This window comes from Gorilla gorilla, chromosome 5 (assembly GCF_029281585.2).
Source record: "Gorilla gorilla gorilla isolate KB3781 chromosome 5, NHGRI_mGorGor1-v2.1_pri, whole genome shotgun sequence".
Lineage (NCBI taxonomy): Eukaryota > Metazoa > Chordata > Mammalia > Primates > Hominidae > Gorilla > Gorilla gorilla.
In genome coordinates this window covers 30255541-30274489 of record NC_073229.2, presented here as the reverse complement: position 1 = coordinate 30274489, position 18949 = coordinate 30255541, and the positions used below count along the sequence as shown (strand labels likewise).

The following is an 18949-nucleotide window of genomic DNA, read 5'->3' as shown; positions in this document are numbered from 1 at the left end:
CCTTGGCGCCTAAAATTAGGCAGGGCTGTGGAGTAACATGAGCGGTTTGGGCGTCCACTGTCCGGCTCCAGTATCCCCGAGTCCAGAGGCAACAGGAGTCTCTAGTCATTATGCATGTAGAGAAATCAAAGAATTCGAGAGCAAGGGCCTGGAATGCCTGGCTGCCTCCCAGCTCTCTTACGAAGAAATAAATTCCATTGTTGTCTCACTCTCCTTTCCGTACTCTCAGAATTAGCAGTTACTGTACGCCAGCACCTTTCACTCTCCAAGGAGACTGCTCAGCTACAGCAGGAAGCACAGGGATCTTAAAACATAAACTCACAGTGCTCCCCACATTGATCTCCCACACAAACCCATCTCTCCTGTCAGGGACTGTGGGCTTCGTGACTTTCTCCATGTGCTGGACTGTCGCATGGTCACTGTTGCCAGGGACTCTTTGAACTAATCCCAAGCCTATGTCAGAAAAGCCTGTGATCGATTCCCAGTGCCATCCTGAACCACAGGATTGGAATATCGCACCTTTCAACCGCCTGGGCTGATAAACAATACAGCATGTACTCAGCTTCATAAACACTCTGCCTTGTTACAAAGGGCATTGCAAACTCGCCGTGATAGGACTTGACCTTAAAAGCTATAGACAATCTAGCGGAGCACAGACGGTTTCATAAAGTACAATCACTTCCTGGAATTCTTGGGCCAGTGCAGTCGGAGCCGTGCAAATCCTGTTTTCCTTGCATTGTTTCCTGCATGTGAATATCATCAGTCTAGCAGGTCTGTAACCATGGAACTTGTAAATAGCCGAGGGGCGACTTCTGATAAAGGCATACAGTTTTAAGAAGCTTTTTTTTTAAGACAAGGCTAAGTCAAGCTCTACAAATGCCATATAGTAACGACCAAGTCGACAAATTGCATTTTCTAAAGCACATATATCCAGATCCAGATTTGTTTTTAAATCACCAAAGGAAGCAGAATCGATGCCCATTGTATTGAGGGTACCGTGAGTTGTTTTTCACTTGTAATGTGAATTTCCACGCCAAATCCATAGAGATGGACACTGACTACAATTGCTAGCAATTCTTTCCACAGTATGTTTCCTTTTCCACTGAATGGGGTTGGGAAATTTTAATTGCTCCATCCTTCAGTTTCTCCAATCAGCAAGAGGAAGAGAAAACACCAGTTATTTCTTGGAATGCTCAGTTTAAAACTTACTCTTCAAAAGTTTGACACCACTCTTCCTACTCCAACTTTATTTGGTGCTTGACAGGCTCTTATTTAAGCTTTGAGATGATATGGTGAATGAAACGTGTGGTCTCAGCTACTCAGGAGGCTGAGGTAGGAGGATCACTTGAGTCCGGGAGGCGGAGGCTGTTGTGAGCTATGATTGCACCACTGCACTCCAGTCTGGGCAACAGAGCAAGACCCCCACCTCAAAAAAAAAAAAAAAAAAAAAAAACAGGGAGACACAAACAAATAGACTGCTTTAAGTTTCTGGAAAATCCAAAGATGTTTACTAGATTTGCTGCAAATGCCTCAGTATGTAAAGTTTGAATTGGCTGAATCAATCCTGATTCTTCCGCCTTGTATATTATTGAATTGTTGTTTGAACTGACAATATAAGTTAAAATTCTTAGCAGATGTAAAATGTGAGGTATATTGGGCGAAGTGTCGACAAAAGTGTTTTAGGCTGAGAAGGATATCCTTGGGAGAGAAAGAAAAGAGACCACTCATACAATAGTATGAGACTATTGCTTATGTTTTCATAGACTTATGTTTAATTTTTTAAGATTCAGAAGTCTTTCTGAAACTTTAAATTATTTTCTCTCTCTCTCTTTTTTTGAGATGGGGTCTCTCTCTCTCTCTCTCTAGCTTGGGCTGGAGTGCAGTGGTGCAATCATGGCTCACTTCAGCCTCAATCTTCCAGGCTCAAGTGATCTTCCCGCCTTGCCTCCTAAAGTGCTGGGATTATAGGCGTTAGCCACAGTGTCTGGCATATTTCTATTTCTGAATTTTAAATTAAAATCAGTAACATCTGACCAATATCTTCACTTGAGTATCAAGGACAAGTTTGACGCCTTTGGAAGAAATTATGTCTTCTATTATGCCAACACATTACATGTGGTAAGCACTAAAAGTTTTAGGATAGTAATTAATAAAATATACATCAGTTTAATGCTTTCTCTTAAAATAATGCTTTCTCTTAAAATATTTTTGATGAGTTGTTTTTCTCATATCTTAGAATGATGATCTGCTTTCAAATCTTCACTTTCCATGAAACTACTCTGTGTTTCAGGTGTCATCTAACTTTTTTTTTTTTTGACAGAGTCTCTCTCTGTCACCAGGCTGGAGTACAGTGGGGTAATCTCGGCTCACTGCAACCTCTGCCTCCCGGGTTCAAGCGATTCTCCTGCCTCAGCCTCCCGAGTAGCTGGGACTATAGGAGCACGCCACCATGAGCAGTTATTTTTTGTCTTTTTAGTAGAGATGAGGTTTCACTATGTTGGCCAGGCTGGTCTCGATCTCTTGACCTCGTGATCTGCTGGCCTCAGCCTTCCAAAGTGCTGGGATTATAGCCGTGAGCCACCGTGCCAGGCCCATCTAACTTTTAATATAGATTGTATGATGTTTTCATAAAACAAGCAGGGCTCAGAAAGGCCGTATAAAGCCACACAGCCAGCAAGCAGCAGAGTCTGCATTTTAATCCATATGTTCATGGCTTCAAAGCAATGTTATTTAACTCTAACAATGCAATTGAACTAACAACTGACATCAGACACAAATATTCTGAAGAACCTGGAGAAATAGAAAAGAATTGGATAGAACTGATGGCTCATGGGTAGAAGCTGTGCATCAGGAAGAGGAAATAAATGGCATTGTTCAGCCATGAAGCCATATAATTTCAACCTGACTTTCCTTCTCTATTGTCCTGTCTCGTTGTCTAGCTTGAAATGTGGCCGCAGTCATGTCAAGTGGCTAACTTCCTGCATATTTGGTTTCCTCATGGGAGCTTAGTAATTCCTGATTGATTTAGAGCAATAAAGTAAAATAAATTCTAGTTTTTCCAACTTCCATGCCATAGAAGTGAAAATGTATTTTCACATCGATGTCTTTAACCACTTCCCCTGCACAAACTAGTGATATGATGCCAATTCTCAAAGGATCTGACTTCTCTTTACATTTACATAAGTTCTCCGAGCTCAAGGGTAAGGTAATGTACACTTTCCCTGGCAGCCAGCAGGCTCAGAGGCATTCTCTGTTGGTTAAAACCACTTCTCTGGGTCCCATTACCATATTGCCTGCAACCTAATAATGCCACGCCAAATTTGGCCTTCTGATAAGCAAGAGTAACTTCCTCTATAGCCAGAGGGAGGCACATAGCATGACTTTGGAGCCAGACATAGCTTTATATATTATATTTACTTTAGGGGGCAATTCATTTACGGGCACAGGCAGGGACATAAATACCTCCTTTTCATGAGGGTCCCAGAGGGACAGCAGGCATACAATGTCGCTTCATACCACACAAACAATACAACATAGAAGACTCCTCCTAGCATAATAAACAAGCCACAGTCACCGTGTTCTTGACATTGACAATGCTTTTTAAAGTTAGATCAAAAAGGTGCTTGGGCTTTTTAAAAATGTTTTTAAACTTGGTGTCTGTCTGGACAGGGCAAAAAGTCCTCTCCATCTGTTGGATGCAATAGACCTGGAAGTCGCGTGATTTAAATAAATTATGCTAGCAGCATTTTGAAGGTATTTTTCCTTAGGAGCTGCATGGTAAAAAGAAATTATTTGGGGTTTTCGTTCTGTCCACAATGTTTAATCAAGTATAGTTTATATTACTTTTCTTTTGATAATTAGACTAAGCCTGGTAGAACAGAGAGCAATCCAATAAAGAAGTGAAATTTCAGCTTACATTTTTCAGAGGATCACTGAATACATCTAAGATTTATAATTTTAATTATTGGCTATAACTATTAACTTGTAATTAATTATATAAAGTATTTCGATATTTTGATAGGTTTCTTAGGAGTTTTATTTTTCTTTTTTAAGGGAGGCAGTAACTAACTTCTCTTTTAAAAGAAAATTAGCTTAAACATCAATTGGAAGTTAAGGCCAATATTAGAGAAACATCAAACTACTTCCAAAAATCAACCAGTCTGTCTCACTCATTGTGTCTGTCCTGCGTTTTGAAAGTGTGGAAAACCAATAATAGAAATTTTTCTCCAAAATAAATTAAATATCATTTACCCAGGAACAGGAACAAAAAGTTTCTCAGTCCTAAGAATGTAGTCATCAACATATGTCTCTCTGTATAAATGTGTGCCTGTTTAGAAGAAACGAAATATTCTTCAGACAATATCTACTTATACTCATTAACAATTTATTCACCAAGAGTATGCACTCTTTCTTACTAGAGTAATACTGAGTAAGGAAAAGGAATTCAGACCTGTATCCAGCCAACATGGGTATTACTGTCTCTAACCAGTCATATCCATGTTAGAGATTGTCTGGTTAGAGTTAGAGCAGGGACTCATATATGACTGGGACACAAACTGAGATAGATAAATCCCAAAGACAGACATGGATAAATTGCTAAGGGAGGCCTTATTTGAATTTCAATAGACTCAAATGTTAACTCCTGCCATCACAAGCAGAACAAAACATTGTATGCTCAGATACCAGAGTGTTTAATTCATCAGCAGCTCTGTTGATCCATGTGTTGTATGGGATCTCCAAGATGTTCACTTTAGTAACCTACCTGCTCATGGAAACAACCAAACTTCAGTTTAAGTATGGCTTATCTCTTTACTCATGATTGGCATTTGGAGCTTTTTTATTTTTTGAGATGGAATCTTGTTCTGTTGCCCAAGATGAAGTGCAGTGGCACAATCTCTGCTCCCTGCAGCCTCCACCTTCCTGGTTCAAGTGATTCTCCTGCCTCAGCCTCCCGAGTAGCTGGGATTACAGGCGCGCACCAGCATGCCCAGCTAATTTTTGTATTTTTAGTAGGGATGGGGGTTTCACCGTGTTGGCCAGGCTGGTCTCCAACTCCTGACCTCAATTGATAACACCCGCCTCGGCCTCCCAAATTGCTGGCATTGCAGGCATGAGCGACTGTGCCTGGCCTCATTTGGAGCTTCTTATAGACTTCTGAGAAATGATTTACCTCAGTTGAAGGAAGATGGATTGCATGTCACAGGCAAAGTGTGTTTGGACAAGCTGTGTGAGAGTTTTCATGGCTAGCAAATACATTGTCCCACAAAAGGTCATAAAAAAAATCTCACTCTAACGCTAAGAAATACCACAATTGATGTCATAGTTTTTAAATAACAATTTGTATAGCTGTGGTCTTGACCCACAACAGTCAGTTCTATCCAAATACCTTGCAAGACTTGTTTCCAACCGTCTCTATAAACAGTGAGAGCATCATCCAGTGTCCTGAGGTAGTTGATTTAAGCTCAGAGGCGGGCCTCGCCCTCTTGAAAGAAGCTAAGGGATATTTCTCCTAATGCTGGCAGGGAAGAAGAATTATCAGGTTACTCCACAACATTGACCAGCTCAAATCACACAAAAACAGAAACTTTCCATGGTTTCCAAGCTGTAGCGCTTTCTAATAGACTTTTCTGCCTATCATTAATTCTTTCCAAGAGGTTGGAAAGATTCTTTTTAAACTTATCTTTAAAGCAAAGGTAGAGCACCCTTTGAAAATCATAGGTTGTTTATGGTGTCCTTGCTGTACTGTGAAATAGTCAGGGGCAGTAAGAGTTTCGGTTGTGGCTGGGGAAGAGTCTGTCTCCTCACCATCCCCCATCCCCCATACCCATCTGCCCTTCTTAGGGATTTTATTCCATCAGTGGTGGGAAGGATCATCTTCAAAGTCAGTGAGAAAAATGGCATTCAGTAGAGATGTTAGAATTTGGAAAGAGTGGCCAGGCCCTGTGGCTCATGCCTGTAATCCGAGCACTTTGGGAGGCCGAGGCGAGTGGATCGCTTAAGGCCAGGAGTTTGAGACTAGCCTGGGTAACATAAGGAGACCCCCACCTTAACAAAAAAATTTTAAAAATTAGCCAAGCATGGTGGCCCCTGTGATCTCAGCTACTCAGGAGGGTGAGGTGGGAAGATCTCTTGAGCCTGGGAGGTTGAGACTGCAGCGAGCAGTGTTTGCACAACTGCACTCCAGCCTGGGTGACACAGCGAGACCCTGTCTCAGAAAAAATTGCAAAGAGTTACTGGTGGGACCCCAACACCCAATTTGTCAATGGGACCACTTCCAGAGTTTCAGGATTTACTACTCCCAGAATAGAGTTGCAGCTGAATGATACAATATGTGGTAATTTATCAATAATATGATTAGTACCATTTCAACCAAGGTCCAAAAAATTCAATGGAGATTTATATGAGACAGATGTTCCCTGAGATAATTCCTGCCAATAAACACAAATGGGGCTCCAAAGAGCACCCATAAACAGGGTAAGAATTAAATAACAAAAACCGGAGACAATGGAAGGATTATGAATATTCTGATGTACCATCTTTTTTTTCTGAAAGGCTTTGTATATTATTCATTTTTTTTGTTTAAGAACAATAAATAGTATTGATGACTTGTTTCTGACTCTCTTGGTCAAGTAAAAGAAGTCAAAAGAATTCTAGTAGTGGCAGGGTGACCGAGTCTATTCTGTATAGTATCATTAAAATAATTGCTATTTGCAAGCTGACAAATTGTACCCAGATTCCCTAGGTTTTGTTTTTCTTTGAACCACATTTGGAACAAGAATAAACAAATCTCATTGCAAGGTGATGAATTGGGTTTAGTCCTGGTTGATTCAGGCCTGGGCGATGGTTCTGAAATTCTTGTCTATGAGTCTGAACCTGTTGAGTCATTGAAAATCAGCAGTACTAGGGTGCGCTATGCTGGTGTAGTGCAAACCCAAAGCCATTAAAGGACCTAACACAATAAAATATTATGCTCTGGGTTGCCCAGGGGATGAGCAAACCTCAGAATGCCCAGACATGCACCTAAAATTAGGAGGGGTCTTCACATTCTTTAACAATGCCAATTCTCCTATTGTTGAGAAACGCAAATTGGTGAATATTTCTGGATGGGTTTTCTCAAGCTGACAAGTGATTTTCTGGCTCTTTGTTAGAGAGAGAGAAAAAAGGAGAGAGAGAGAGAGAAAGAATTGCCCTAAGGATAAACTATTGGGCTCAAAATCCAAAGTAGACTTAAGATGATTAATGTAAATTTTCTTGACTTCATTTATTTATTTGTAATAATGTTGTCATCTTTGTTCAATGGAATTCTTAGAAGTTTGTGGCATATGGCTTAAGTTACACTTGAATAACCTGACCTACACCTTCAAAATCTTGCACATGCACATTTTGGAAATTTTAATGAGTCAAATGTCAATGATTTTTTTTTAGCAGCCAGTCCTTAACATGAAACACATAAAACACAAAATTTACTTTCAAAAAGTCAATTTCATACTCATCTTCAGCTTAGGATTAAATCACTCATATGAGGCAAGTAAACTCAGAGAATGATTCACTTTACAAGGGTTCTGCAGGAGGAAGCCTAAGACATGTTTGCCTTGAAAAAATAATACATCTCAGTTGTTTATCAACCTAAAATTCTGGGCACATTTTACACTAAAATAGAGAGGAGTAGGATTTCATTTTTTCTCTAATCAATTTCCTTCACAGAAGCAATAAAAATTAGACCCAAATATGCAAGGAGACTCAACAGTCGATGTCATTCAGTGCCTCTTTTCACTATGAAATAGATAATATTTTGTTACCTTAAGGAGATTACAGCGCTATCTGCTTCTTCTCCTGTTCCTCTTTCTCCTCCTCTTTCCTTTTTCTGGGGATGGGGATGTGAGATTTGGGAGAAGGTTAACTGAATGGCATATGATGAGGGACAATTTTAAGACATTTCAAACCCTTGTGTCTCTCAGGCAAATAAACAGCCCTATTTTTGTCTAAAGAGTGTGGGTTAGGGTCTGCAACCTGCCCTTGGGCAGCAATGGAGGGAAAGGAGAGTGACAGTTTCAGGGAGCTCAACTCACCCAGGAGGGGCAAAACGTTCTTTGTGAATTCCTTCAAATCACTGAAGCTGCCTGTCAGATTGCATCTGAGTGTTCTAGCATATCCCCGGGAGCCGCAGGCCATCCCTTGCTGCGAGGGTCCTGCGTCATTCTGAGCAGCAGTGCCTGGAATGCAGGCCCGCTGACTTTGAGGAGTGTCAGTAGGCTCCTTTCCCCAGAAGCCACACATGACCTGGGGCAGACAGCCTCTGAAAGCTAAGACTGGGAGCTGCTGGACATAGAGGAAGAATAAGACAGAAAGGAAGGAGGGAGGGAAAAGAGGAAGGAGGAACATAGGATAATAAGCAGAAGGAGATTAAGGAATAACAGAACATTTTGTTGTCAGGAATGAAACCTATTTCCATGCCGGCCCCCTAAGATTTGTTTACCCAGATATTACTGCATACCTATAGCTATACACATACCCAGACACAGCCATACCTGTACATATACACATAACTATGGCTATACACGTACACACAGACACACACACACCCATACCCACACATACACATATACATATACCTGTAGCCATGCACATGCACTGATATATGGCCATAAACATGCCAATAAACATACACACAGCCATACACATACATACATGCATGTCCATACCCATACACATACACAAACACATACCTGTCCATGTACACATACACAGATGCATAGCCATAGTCCTACACACGTACACACTCATACCCATACATATACACATACCAGTACACATCCCCATACCTGTACACATTCATAGCTATGTACATATATGCATATTAACCAGAATCATGATATTGTTCTTCTTATCAAAATAGAAGAATGTCATTACTTTCAGATCATTATACATATATCATTACTTTCAGATCCTCATGCATCATAACTGGAAACTAATAACTCTGTAAACTATAAACTGTGTAACCAGACATGTTTTTCTCAGCATGCATGGCTTCCATTACCGTTTAGTAGTAAAAGCAGATCAGGGCTAAGTCCTTGTTAGCAAATCATGCTGATTTATTTTTATTTATGTGTTGCGCGTACTGATTGGAAAGGTATTAAGCCTGTGGGACATTTAGTAGAATATTCTTCAAAATTCTTGAAATTGCTGATTCAGTTAGAGAATTCCACAGGCATGAGTTCTTACATGAACATTGCAGTACAAAGATTAATGACCTAAGCATTTCAGTTTTAGCTTCAAGTCTGAAGGTGGAAAGGGGCCCACTCATAATTAATAAAGTGATGTTGACTCATACAGGCTGGTAGGCTTTTTGCCATAAACAGAATAAGCGTATCAGCTTTAAAAACAAAACTTAGGTCTTGTCTGTTCCAGTTAACTTGGTATACATGAGTTCCATCAATCTCTATTTACTGTGTTAGACATTACAACTGAGGCATTTAAAAATATTTATTTATTCTTTCATTTTAAAATAACAATAAGCAATTCTATTACATGTTAACCTAAGTAACATACTTTTATAAAAAGCTATATTTTCCAAAACAAGAAACAAATTTAGTGAGAAGGGTGGCATCGCTTTATATTTTTGCAAGTCTCTTTAATGTCTGGCTTAACAGAAGACAGCTGGGTTCTCAAATCTGTTTCTGCATTCAATCTGCTGTGTTATGTTGATTTCATTGAAATGTCTGAAAATATCCAGTCTCACAGAGATAAGTAGTTGAAAAAGTGAAGAATTTGTAGCCTACCTGAAAGAGCACTGCTGCTGTAGACAGTAGCCTACCAGAATCTCACACCAGTTTCTAGCAAGATTTATATTTTCGGTAGATTATTCTAACAGGCCAATGAATTAGAATGAGCGAGACTACCGTTCAGAGGCTATTCTGTATGGCGAGGTGATAGAACTGAAAGGGTTAAGTGACCCATTCATGTTGAAGGTGACAGAAAGAAAAGAGAAGAAGGTGACAGGGAGAGTGGAGGTGGAACACAGGTTTCTGTAGGGGATGACAAAGACTATGATGTTGCCATCAACTGTGGTAAGGATTAGCCTTTGGAAGAGTAAATCTTTGTGAGATAGGAGGAAGGAATAAAGAATTCTATTTTGAATATGTTGAGTGTGAGTTCCTGTGATGCATCCAGATAGTGTTGGGGAGACATTTGATTCCATGAGTCTGAGATACAGGGGAGACGCCCATGCTAAAGACTGGCAATTGCCAGTCATCAGCAAACAAAAGGAGGCTAAATATTTGAGAATGGAATAAGTTCTCCAGAAAGAACAAGTAGAGTGAGGAGTGTGAACAAGAACAGACACACAGACACCAGGAAACACCAAAGTTAAGGCTGGATGGACAGAGAGAATCTCAGGAAGTGACCGAGAATGAGAATAACCAAGAAGCTGTGGTATAATTAAAACCATGAGAGTATAGAATTCACGAAGACTCTGGCTAATGGATCTACAGCAGCAGGAAAATCAAGCAGGATGATGACAGAGATATGGTTATTGGTGTTCGTAGAACAATACCAGTAGAGTGGGTTGGACAAGCATGTTGGTATCAACTAGATTGTAGGGGACTGAAGCATAAATTGGAGGTATAAGTAGAAACAGTAGAAATAACTTTTTCCTAGAAATTTGGCTGAAAATAGAATGAGAAGAACAATGCTATAACCAAGCAGAGTCAAGAGAGTTTGATTTAGCACAAAGGAGACTTGAACATGTTTATGGGGTAAGGCAATGAAGGTAGTTGCGGGAAGAACTTGAAGACATGGGTTATTAATCATCACAAAATATTCTAGGGGATAAAGGGAAAAAAACTATCAAGAGAGCAGGTATTATGTCTCTTTCATTCTCTCTCAAATATCACAGAATATTGATCTTGCAGAGAGAACACAGACAAGTTGAAAGGATTAACAGATTCAACAATAAGCAACAACTCGTTTCTGTGGTTATTAAAGGACATATTAATAATTTGTTGACATTTAGTAATATGGGATGAGAATCTGGAAATGAGTACTCCACTACAAAAAAGGACAGGCAAGACTGGTAAGTGTGGGGGAGAAGGGTAAAAGATAAAAATTAGCCTAAAAACTACTCCCTTACCCTCCTGCTTACAGGTTGGTGTCTGCTTCTCAGGAAGGAGAGACAGTGTACCAATGACACAGGCAGAGTAAACTGCATGTAGTTCTCATTACAGACAGCAGCTGTGGTTTTCCCCAACAAGCCCCTTTGTTGTCGTCAAAAAGAACTGATATAAAGAATAAACTCCTTAGGGAACCTTTTCCGAATTGTGCTCCTTGGAACACGAGTGCCCTTTGAAAAATTCATAAGTCATTAAAAATTAAAGGGGGGTGGCCTGCAAGAATACATGGAGTGAAACAAAGTTAAGCAGATTTCTTAACAGAAGGACTTGACAGAATCATTACTATAATTACACACATTGGGAAGTTTTCATATGAGTGATATAATAGGCACCATTTCCCAAACTCAATCATTCAAACATTGTGTGCATTGAACACTTACTGATTTACTGATTTATGCTGTAACTGTCATACCAAAGAGGGCAGTTTGGGAAACACTGCTCTAAGGTATTGTTAAACTCAATAATGCATCCCTGATTATTACTGTCATGATTCTTGTGTCTTGTGAATAGTTACATTAGTAGGTACCCCACTTAAATAACCCAATCTTAAGGCTTATTTCCGAATAAGTATACTACAACCCATATTCACAAGCCAGTTTTGGTGTTATGTTATGACAGTCTGTTTTTTATTTTATAACAACTATCGCCTCTGAAAAAATAGTCCATGGACATCAGAGACTCTTAATAACAATGTTTTGGTTGAAAAGATGATAATAAGATGCTTTGAGGGGATCACGAAAGACTAAAAAGCACGATCCCTGCTCTTACTGAGCTTAACAGTTGGCTGAGGTAGATAAGAGAATTACATGAAAAATTAAATGATATAAAAGGTATGGTGTATTATACAGTAAATAAGCATCATAATTAATCATGACACATAATTAACTGAGATTAAAAGGTAATAGACAAGGTGGTATTTGTCACATCTAAGGGCATATATTTGTATGAATTGAATCACTACCCACACTCCCAGAAATATATGCACTTCCAAAAATGTGCTGCATCAACTTGGAGCCCCACCAAGACACTAGGCAGGGCTGCTTCTATTGTTTCAGGATACAGACAAGAGTGTTGAGACAAATCTGCTCCTTCCAAATTCAACCAACAGCTGAGAGCACAGCACCCTCCAACTCCCCTTGGAAGACCACAGTCTCCATCCCTAGATTGGAGTGGATCTCAGCAAGTTTACACCAAGGTCTGTTCTGAAGGAGAGACACTATCCCTCAACCTGGATCTCAAGAAGCTGGTCTGACACCCCAACCAGCCATCTGCTAACAGCCAGGCATTCCTGACATGATTGCTTGATGAGTCATTTTCAGAACTCTCAAATTGGTGAAGTGCATTGCTTTATTTCCATCCTCACTTTTTTCCCCCAGCTAGAAAAGCTTACTGATGTTGTTCTTCCTGTAAAAACATGATTAATTTTTAGCCCTTGATTAGATTCAAATTTCTGCAGAGGGCAGTGAACAGGTTGCTTTGTTCTGTCTCCAGCTAAGAACTCAAGGAAAGAAAGCCATTTAATGTCTTTTCTACCTTCGGGAGAATTCTGTGGACTTTGTCCACTGTACCATAGCATTGTAGTCACAGGGATGTGCCCTCGGCTTTCAACACAAACTTGCAGCTCTTTGGAAATGGGCCAGTAAGAATGCGTACTAGAGAGATGGGCTAGGGAGCATTGAAAGATTGTAGACTTTGACTAGCAACTCCATTGTGTTAGCTGTTTATCCACATTTTTAACATTTATAAAAATGCATAAGAATATAAAATGGCATTGTTTCTCACTGGGCTAGAAATTTTAGATATTCTAGAACTACCGTGGCATCAACATATATTTAAGACATGATAGGTCTAGACAAAAGTGATTAAACTAAAAGCCATTGGCATATGAAAGCATATGGTTCACTGATCATAATCCAAGCATCTAATTTTAATAAAATATTATCAATTGTGGTTTCAGTAGTCTGTATCATCTCCTGAACATGGTAAAGCCTCCTAAATATATGCCATAAATATCTTTTTCACACTTTTTTGATTCATATTTTATTTATTAGATTTATATGTATCTCATTCTTTTCAAAACGTATTTGTAGTTGACATTACAAATGACACGGTAGGTAGTACAATAAGGAAGTGATAAGCAAATCAGTAAATGCATGCAATTATCAGCAAACAACAGTCATGGAAACCTCAACTGAAATGGACAGCTATGGGAAAATAGAGTGATATAGATCAATATTTTATATTTTTATAATTGGATGAAAACATATAATGATAATATACAGTGGTTGAAATATATATGTCTACATAGATGCACGAACATAGCTTTTATAGTCTATTGTAAATATGTATATTAATACACAAAATAAACACACACATATGTGAAGAAAGAAGGATATAAAAATTATTAGAACTATAGGAAAATAGGAACTAATTGTTTAGCTTTAGTTCATGTTGAACACAGTAGCACAGAAAGCCAATAAGAATTTTGAGGGCATTTTATTTCGCTAATTAGCTTTTCCTGAAGATAGAAAATAAAGTGCTCTAATTTTAAAGAACAAGAAGTAAAGCAAAGAGTTAGCAATGACCCATGTAAATGTGGATAACAAAACCACTCTCTTCCATTCTTCTCAGGTTTCAATAATTATTATTATTTTGAAATTAGAAGACATTTCAAAAGATACTGACAGGGGTAGGTCCTGAGTGAACAGGAGACAAAAATCTGTGAATTGCTATTATTGCTATTACGTTTCATGTATATGCCAGGTTATTGAGTTTTGAAAGGGAATCCATTATCAGGAATGGCAGATAATAGCTTAGCACTAAGCATATCCTCTAGAACATGGTACTGCTCATGGGGAGACATTTGGAGCATCTAGATATCACAATACTAAGAGAGTAATAGCATTTACATAAAGCTAAAAATGCACATATCCAATAATGCAAATTGGTTTTATATATCACGGGCAGAAAATTAATAATAGATCTTTGAGAGTCCCAGAATTCATGATTGCCTCCTTGAAAAACCAGATTCATTTTGCCATTATTAAGAGGCAGATGATATGGGACTAGAAGGTAGGAACTTTCAATCAGAACATTGGCTATCTTCCAACATTTAGTACCATGTTTTAAATAATTATGTGCTTATATGATAATTTCTTGAATTGTAGTTATATTTAATTTTATCCTTATTTATTTTTATTTTAATTTTTATATTTTGTTTTATTATAAGGATCTCCCTCTGTTGCCCAGGCTGGGGTCCAGTGGTGTAATCTCAGCTCACTGCAACCTTGACCTCCTGGGCTCAAGCGATCCTCCCACCTCAGTCACTTGAGTAGCTGGGATTACAGGCACATGCCACCACCCTAGGCTAATTTTGTTTAATTTTTTGTAGAGATAGTTGTCACTATGTTGCCCAGCCTAGTCTCTAACTCCTGGCCTTAAATGATTCTCCCACCTTGGCCTCCCAAACTGCTGGAATTACATACAGGCATAAGCCTCCACGCCCAGCATTTCTCAATTTTTAAGTTGTTAATTATTTATTGACATTTTGCTCAGAAAATGAGTGTTTAACATTCTTACATGCTTCTTCATTCCTACCCTAATTATTAATAATTGAATCATGTAGGATACTATGATTTCGTTTCCCTTTTTGTATAGCTGATCATTTTTCCTGGAGTCAATTATTGCTCTGATTTTTAGTTTGCTTGGGTTTCTATGCAGCTAACACAAATTCATCCTCTAACTCACCAATAATCAGTAAAACTCCCTTTCATGTAGTTAAATACATCAGTTAAACCTATCAGTTTCATGTTTTTCCCGAAGTCAATTATTCCAGAACCTTCCTCCTCCTGCTCTCACACGAGTTGATTGCCCTCCAGGCCTGCTACACAATATCCTCTTGGAGCAAGCATTTCTTCTCTTCCACTAGGGAATTTCTTTCATTTCTCTCATGTGTTAGATTGCCTGTTACCTGGATCCCACATCTTCCTCTTTCCTGGTGTACTTACTCCTTTGAAAGCTCCTTTAATTAATTTCTGGGAATCCTTCCAGAATGTTCAGCCTAGAGCAGGACTTGGCAAACTGCAGCTTGCAGCACTGATTCATGGCATGTTTTATATAACCCTTGAGTTAAAAATGGTTTTTATATTTTTAAGGGGTTGTTAAAAATCAAAAACAAAAATAAAAACAAACAAAAGCAGAATAATATGTGACAGAGGTTGTATGTGACCCATAAAGCCTGAAAAATTTATGATTTTTTCCTTTACAGAAAATGTTTGCCAACTGCTGGCCTTGAGTCTGCTCTTCAACCCTAGCAGAGATTTTATAAAGATGGATACCCTACACCAAATCCTTTTCTTTGTAAATTAGACTGATTTACATTAGCTACACTGATGTGCCTAGTGTTTTTTCTTTCTTTTATGATTTTAAATGAATGATTTACTGTCATAAAAGGCTAGTTTTCTATTAAAAGTTTTCTGGAGTCAATTTTGATAACGTAGTTTTTTAAAAATGTGTCTTTTTGTCTTGATCCATTCTGCCATGATGCTGTCAATTTTATTAGCATTTATACAGAATAATAATGGCTCTGATAATTTCTCTAATTCATTTTTGCCTTCTATTTTAGTAATTTCAAATTCAGCTTTATCATTTCATTCTTCTCCTTTCTTCCTTGCTGTTCTTTTTTAACTTCCTAATTTGGTTGCTATTTAAATTTTAGCTTTAAAAACTTTCTAATGTAAAGATTTCAGCTCTATCTCCTAAGCATTGATTTTTTTCAGTGTCTCATGTAATGACACGTTTTTGATGTTGAATCATTCTTTTGAGTACTCACATTCTATTTCTTTGTAGCCATTACCATTTTCTTAAATGCTATTATTAATCTTTTTATTTGTTTAGTTAATGTCTTTCCCCATTAAAATGTAAGCTTCTTAAGAGCAATTTTCTCACCTGCCTTGCTCACTGATACATGCAGAGGCCGCAGAACCCAGTAGACCCTCTAAGATATACAGGAATGATGAGCAATTGCTCTCTTTTCCTTCAAGAGCCAGTCACAATTACTTTCAGATGCTTTTTTTTTTTTTTTTTTTTCAGACAGAGTTTCGCTTTTGTTACCCAGGCTGGAGTGCAATGGCGGGATCTCTGCTTACTGCAACCTCCGTCTCCTGAGTTCAAGCGATTCTTCTGCCTCAGCCTCCTGAGTAGCTGGGATTACAGGCACACCACACCCAGCTAATTTTTGTAGTTTTAGTAGAGACGGGGTTTCACCACGTTGGCCACGCTGGTCTTGAACTCCTGACCTCAGGTGATCTGCCTGCCTCGGCCTCCCAAAGTGCTGGGATTACAGGCCTACGCCACCGTGCCTGGACTCTTTCAGATGTTTTATTCACGTTGAGACATTAATCTATAAATGAGGATAAATTATTATATCAAATTTCCTTTTACTGGGGAGAAGATTAAACACAGTAAAGTGTAGTTACTACAATATGTATTAAAATATATAATAGAGGACATATTATTAACTATAGGGCAGCAAACAAGTTCTGATTTTTAAATTCTGCCATAACAATAGAATGTGTAGAAAGAAGCTTAGCGAGGCAATGTATATAGTGTACTAGAAATGTAGTTTAGATTTACTTATTCTGACTTTAGGTGAGTTACTTCATTGCTATGCTTCAGTTGGCAATGGTAACAATAATGATAACCTGCACATTAGGAATTTTATTAAATTAAATAAGAAATCATTTTAATAGACACTTGATTCAAAATGTCAGTGCCAATTACCTTCCATTCCTTAACATGGTTCAGTCTTTGGGAACTGATGAATTCTGAGACTCAGAAGAATTCACTGCTTTAGCTATATTGATAGTTATAAATGGAGTCACAGTAGATACCTGGCTAATAATATCTTCATGTGTTATTGATTTCCAGAGGTATTTACAATCTATAAGAAAGTGCAATGTGAAGATGAATAATTAGATAATTTATTATAAGATTTAGGCTTTGATCATTGAAGAGAAGAAGGACTTAGAGGGGTCAAGACTTATTTCCCAAGGCCTTGGATTGAATTCAGTTTTCTTTGTACCAAAGTGGAAGTGCAAAATTGGGTACCAAACCCACATACGTGCCGGAATGCAATTATAAATTATTCAGGCAGATGTTTTCTCCCGTTTATCCAATGCCAAATTCAAGACAGGCAAATTTCCTCAATGTCTTCTTCTATAGGGGAATGTATTTCTAGCTCGTCTTGATATGTCAGTTTCCAGTACTTTTTAGCACATTATTTGCTATTTCATGCATGTTTAAAAAGCATCCTTTCTTTAAATGTTGATATGTGCACACCAGTGTCAGAGATCATTATTTTATATTTAACAGCAGGCCCCTTGACAATTTAGAGCACAAAAACCTTAGAAAGCTGATCTGAGCCACGTGTAAATGAGGAAAGTATTAGGTCTGCAGGACGACATTCAGTCACATCCTTCCCCATGGCAATGACCTTCCTTTCTTCATCGGCTGCCTGACCAAGGAGATGTAAAATAACAGGATTGCATGGATGGTTTTTGAGAGCATTGTCATCAAGTTTGACTATCATTATTGAAACAGCTTCCAACTACTAACATCTTTGAGGTGAGACGTGTGAGGGAGAGTGGGTCAGGCTTTCCTTTCTTCCTGCTGGTATTTGTTTTTGCCTCAGATGGTATTCCCTGCTTGGTAATATATGCCTTGACTTTGTGACCTGTCTTCCTGCAATAATTCTTTGGTGGAAAAATCCAGCAATACAGCCAAGAGTTAGTTCTTCCTCTGGCTTCATGTGCCTGGCCCAGAGATAACATCTTGCAGGGTTAGCAAACACATGTAGCTCAGGTTACGGTGTTAGCCACTCAGGACTCCTTCTCCAGCACTAGGCCAATGGGGCATCATTCTGTTTCCAAGTTCAAGACTTCAGTTAATTTATGAATAGTGGAGAGGGAGTGTAACTTGGCATGGATAACAATCAATGAGCTGGTGTACCTATGTTCTATAATTTTGGAATGTAAGACAGGGTGGTGCTGCTGGAAGTGAACAGTAGCAGAACTGAGAAAGAAGGGGAAGGATTTCAACTCTCAAAATGTAGACAAATCCATTCACTGAAATTCTCACAGAGACTCTGACAGAGATAATCACACTTAGTCATGACAGAAAATAACATTTGTATCATTTACACCACTGAGAATTTTATGCAGTAAATAGAATAATTCAAGGCACTAAATTGTGTTAAGACCTGGGGCATGTTTCAATTCCACCCTGTATTATCTGTAAGGCTGCAGCATATGTCTTGGTTTCTGCATATATAATATTGCCAACTTCGTGATATTTAAGAATCAAGTTTGACCCTTTGTGCAATGTGGATGCAAAGGTAAAATGGTGCAAATGCTATGGAAAATATTATGGCATGTCCTCAAAAAATTAAAGAAAGAATTACTGTATGATCCAGCAATTCCACTTTTGAGTGTACTGTAACCAAAATAATTGAAAGCAGGGTAACAAAGACACATTTACACGTCTATGTTCACAGCAGCATTATTAACAATAGCCAGGAAGAGGCAGAAGCAAGCCACATGTTCATGGACAAATGAATGAATAAACAAAATATGGTACAAATGTAGAGTGGAATACTATGCAGCCTTAAAAAGAAGGAAATCCTGTCACATGCTAAAACATTATGCTAGGTGAAATAAGCCAGACACAAAAAGACAATTACTCTATGATCCCATTTACATGAGGTAAAGTAGTGAAATTCATAG

General features: G+C 38.5%; 1 long non-coding RNA gene across 1 annotated transcript; it reads left to right on the top strand.

The window, feature by feature from the left end:
- Nucleotides 1–357: 357 nt before the first annotated feature.
- On the top strand, nucleotides 358–3062 carry LOC109027274 (uncharacterized). The gene is made up of 2 exons (XR_002006392.3): nucleotides 358–771; nucleotides 2323–3062. It is a non-coding gene; the product is annotated as an uncharacterized lncRNA (long non-coding RNA).
- The last annotated feature ends 15887 nt before the right edge of the window (nucleotides 3063–18949 follow it).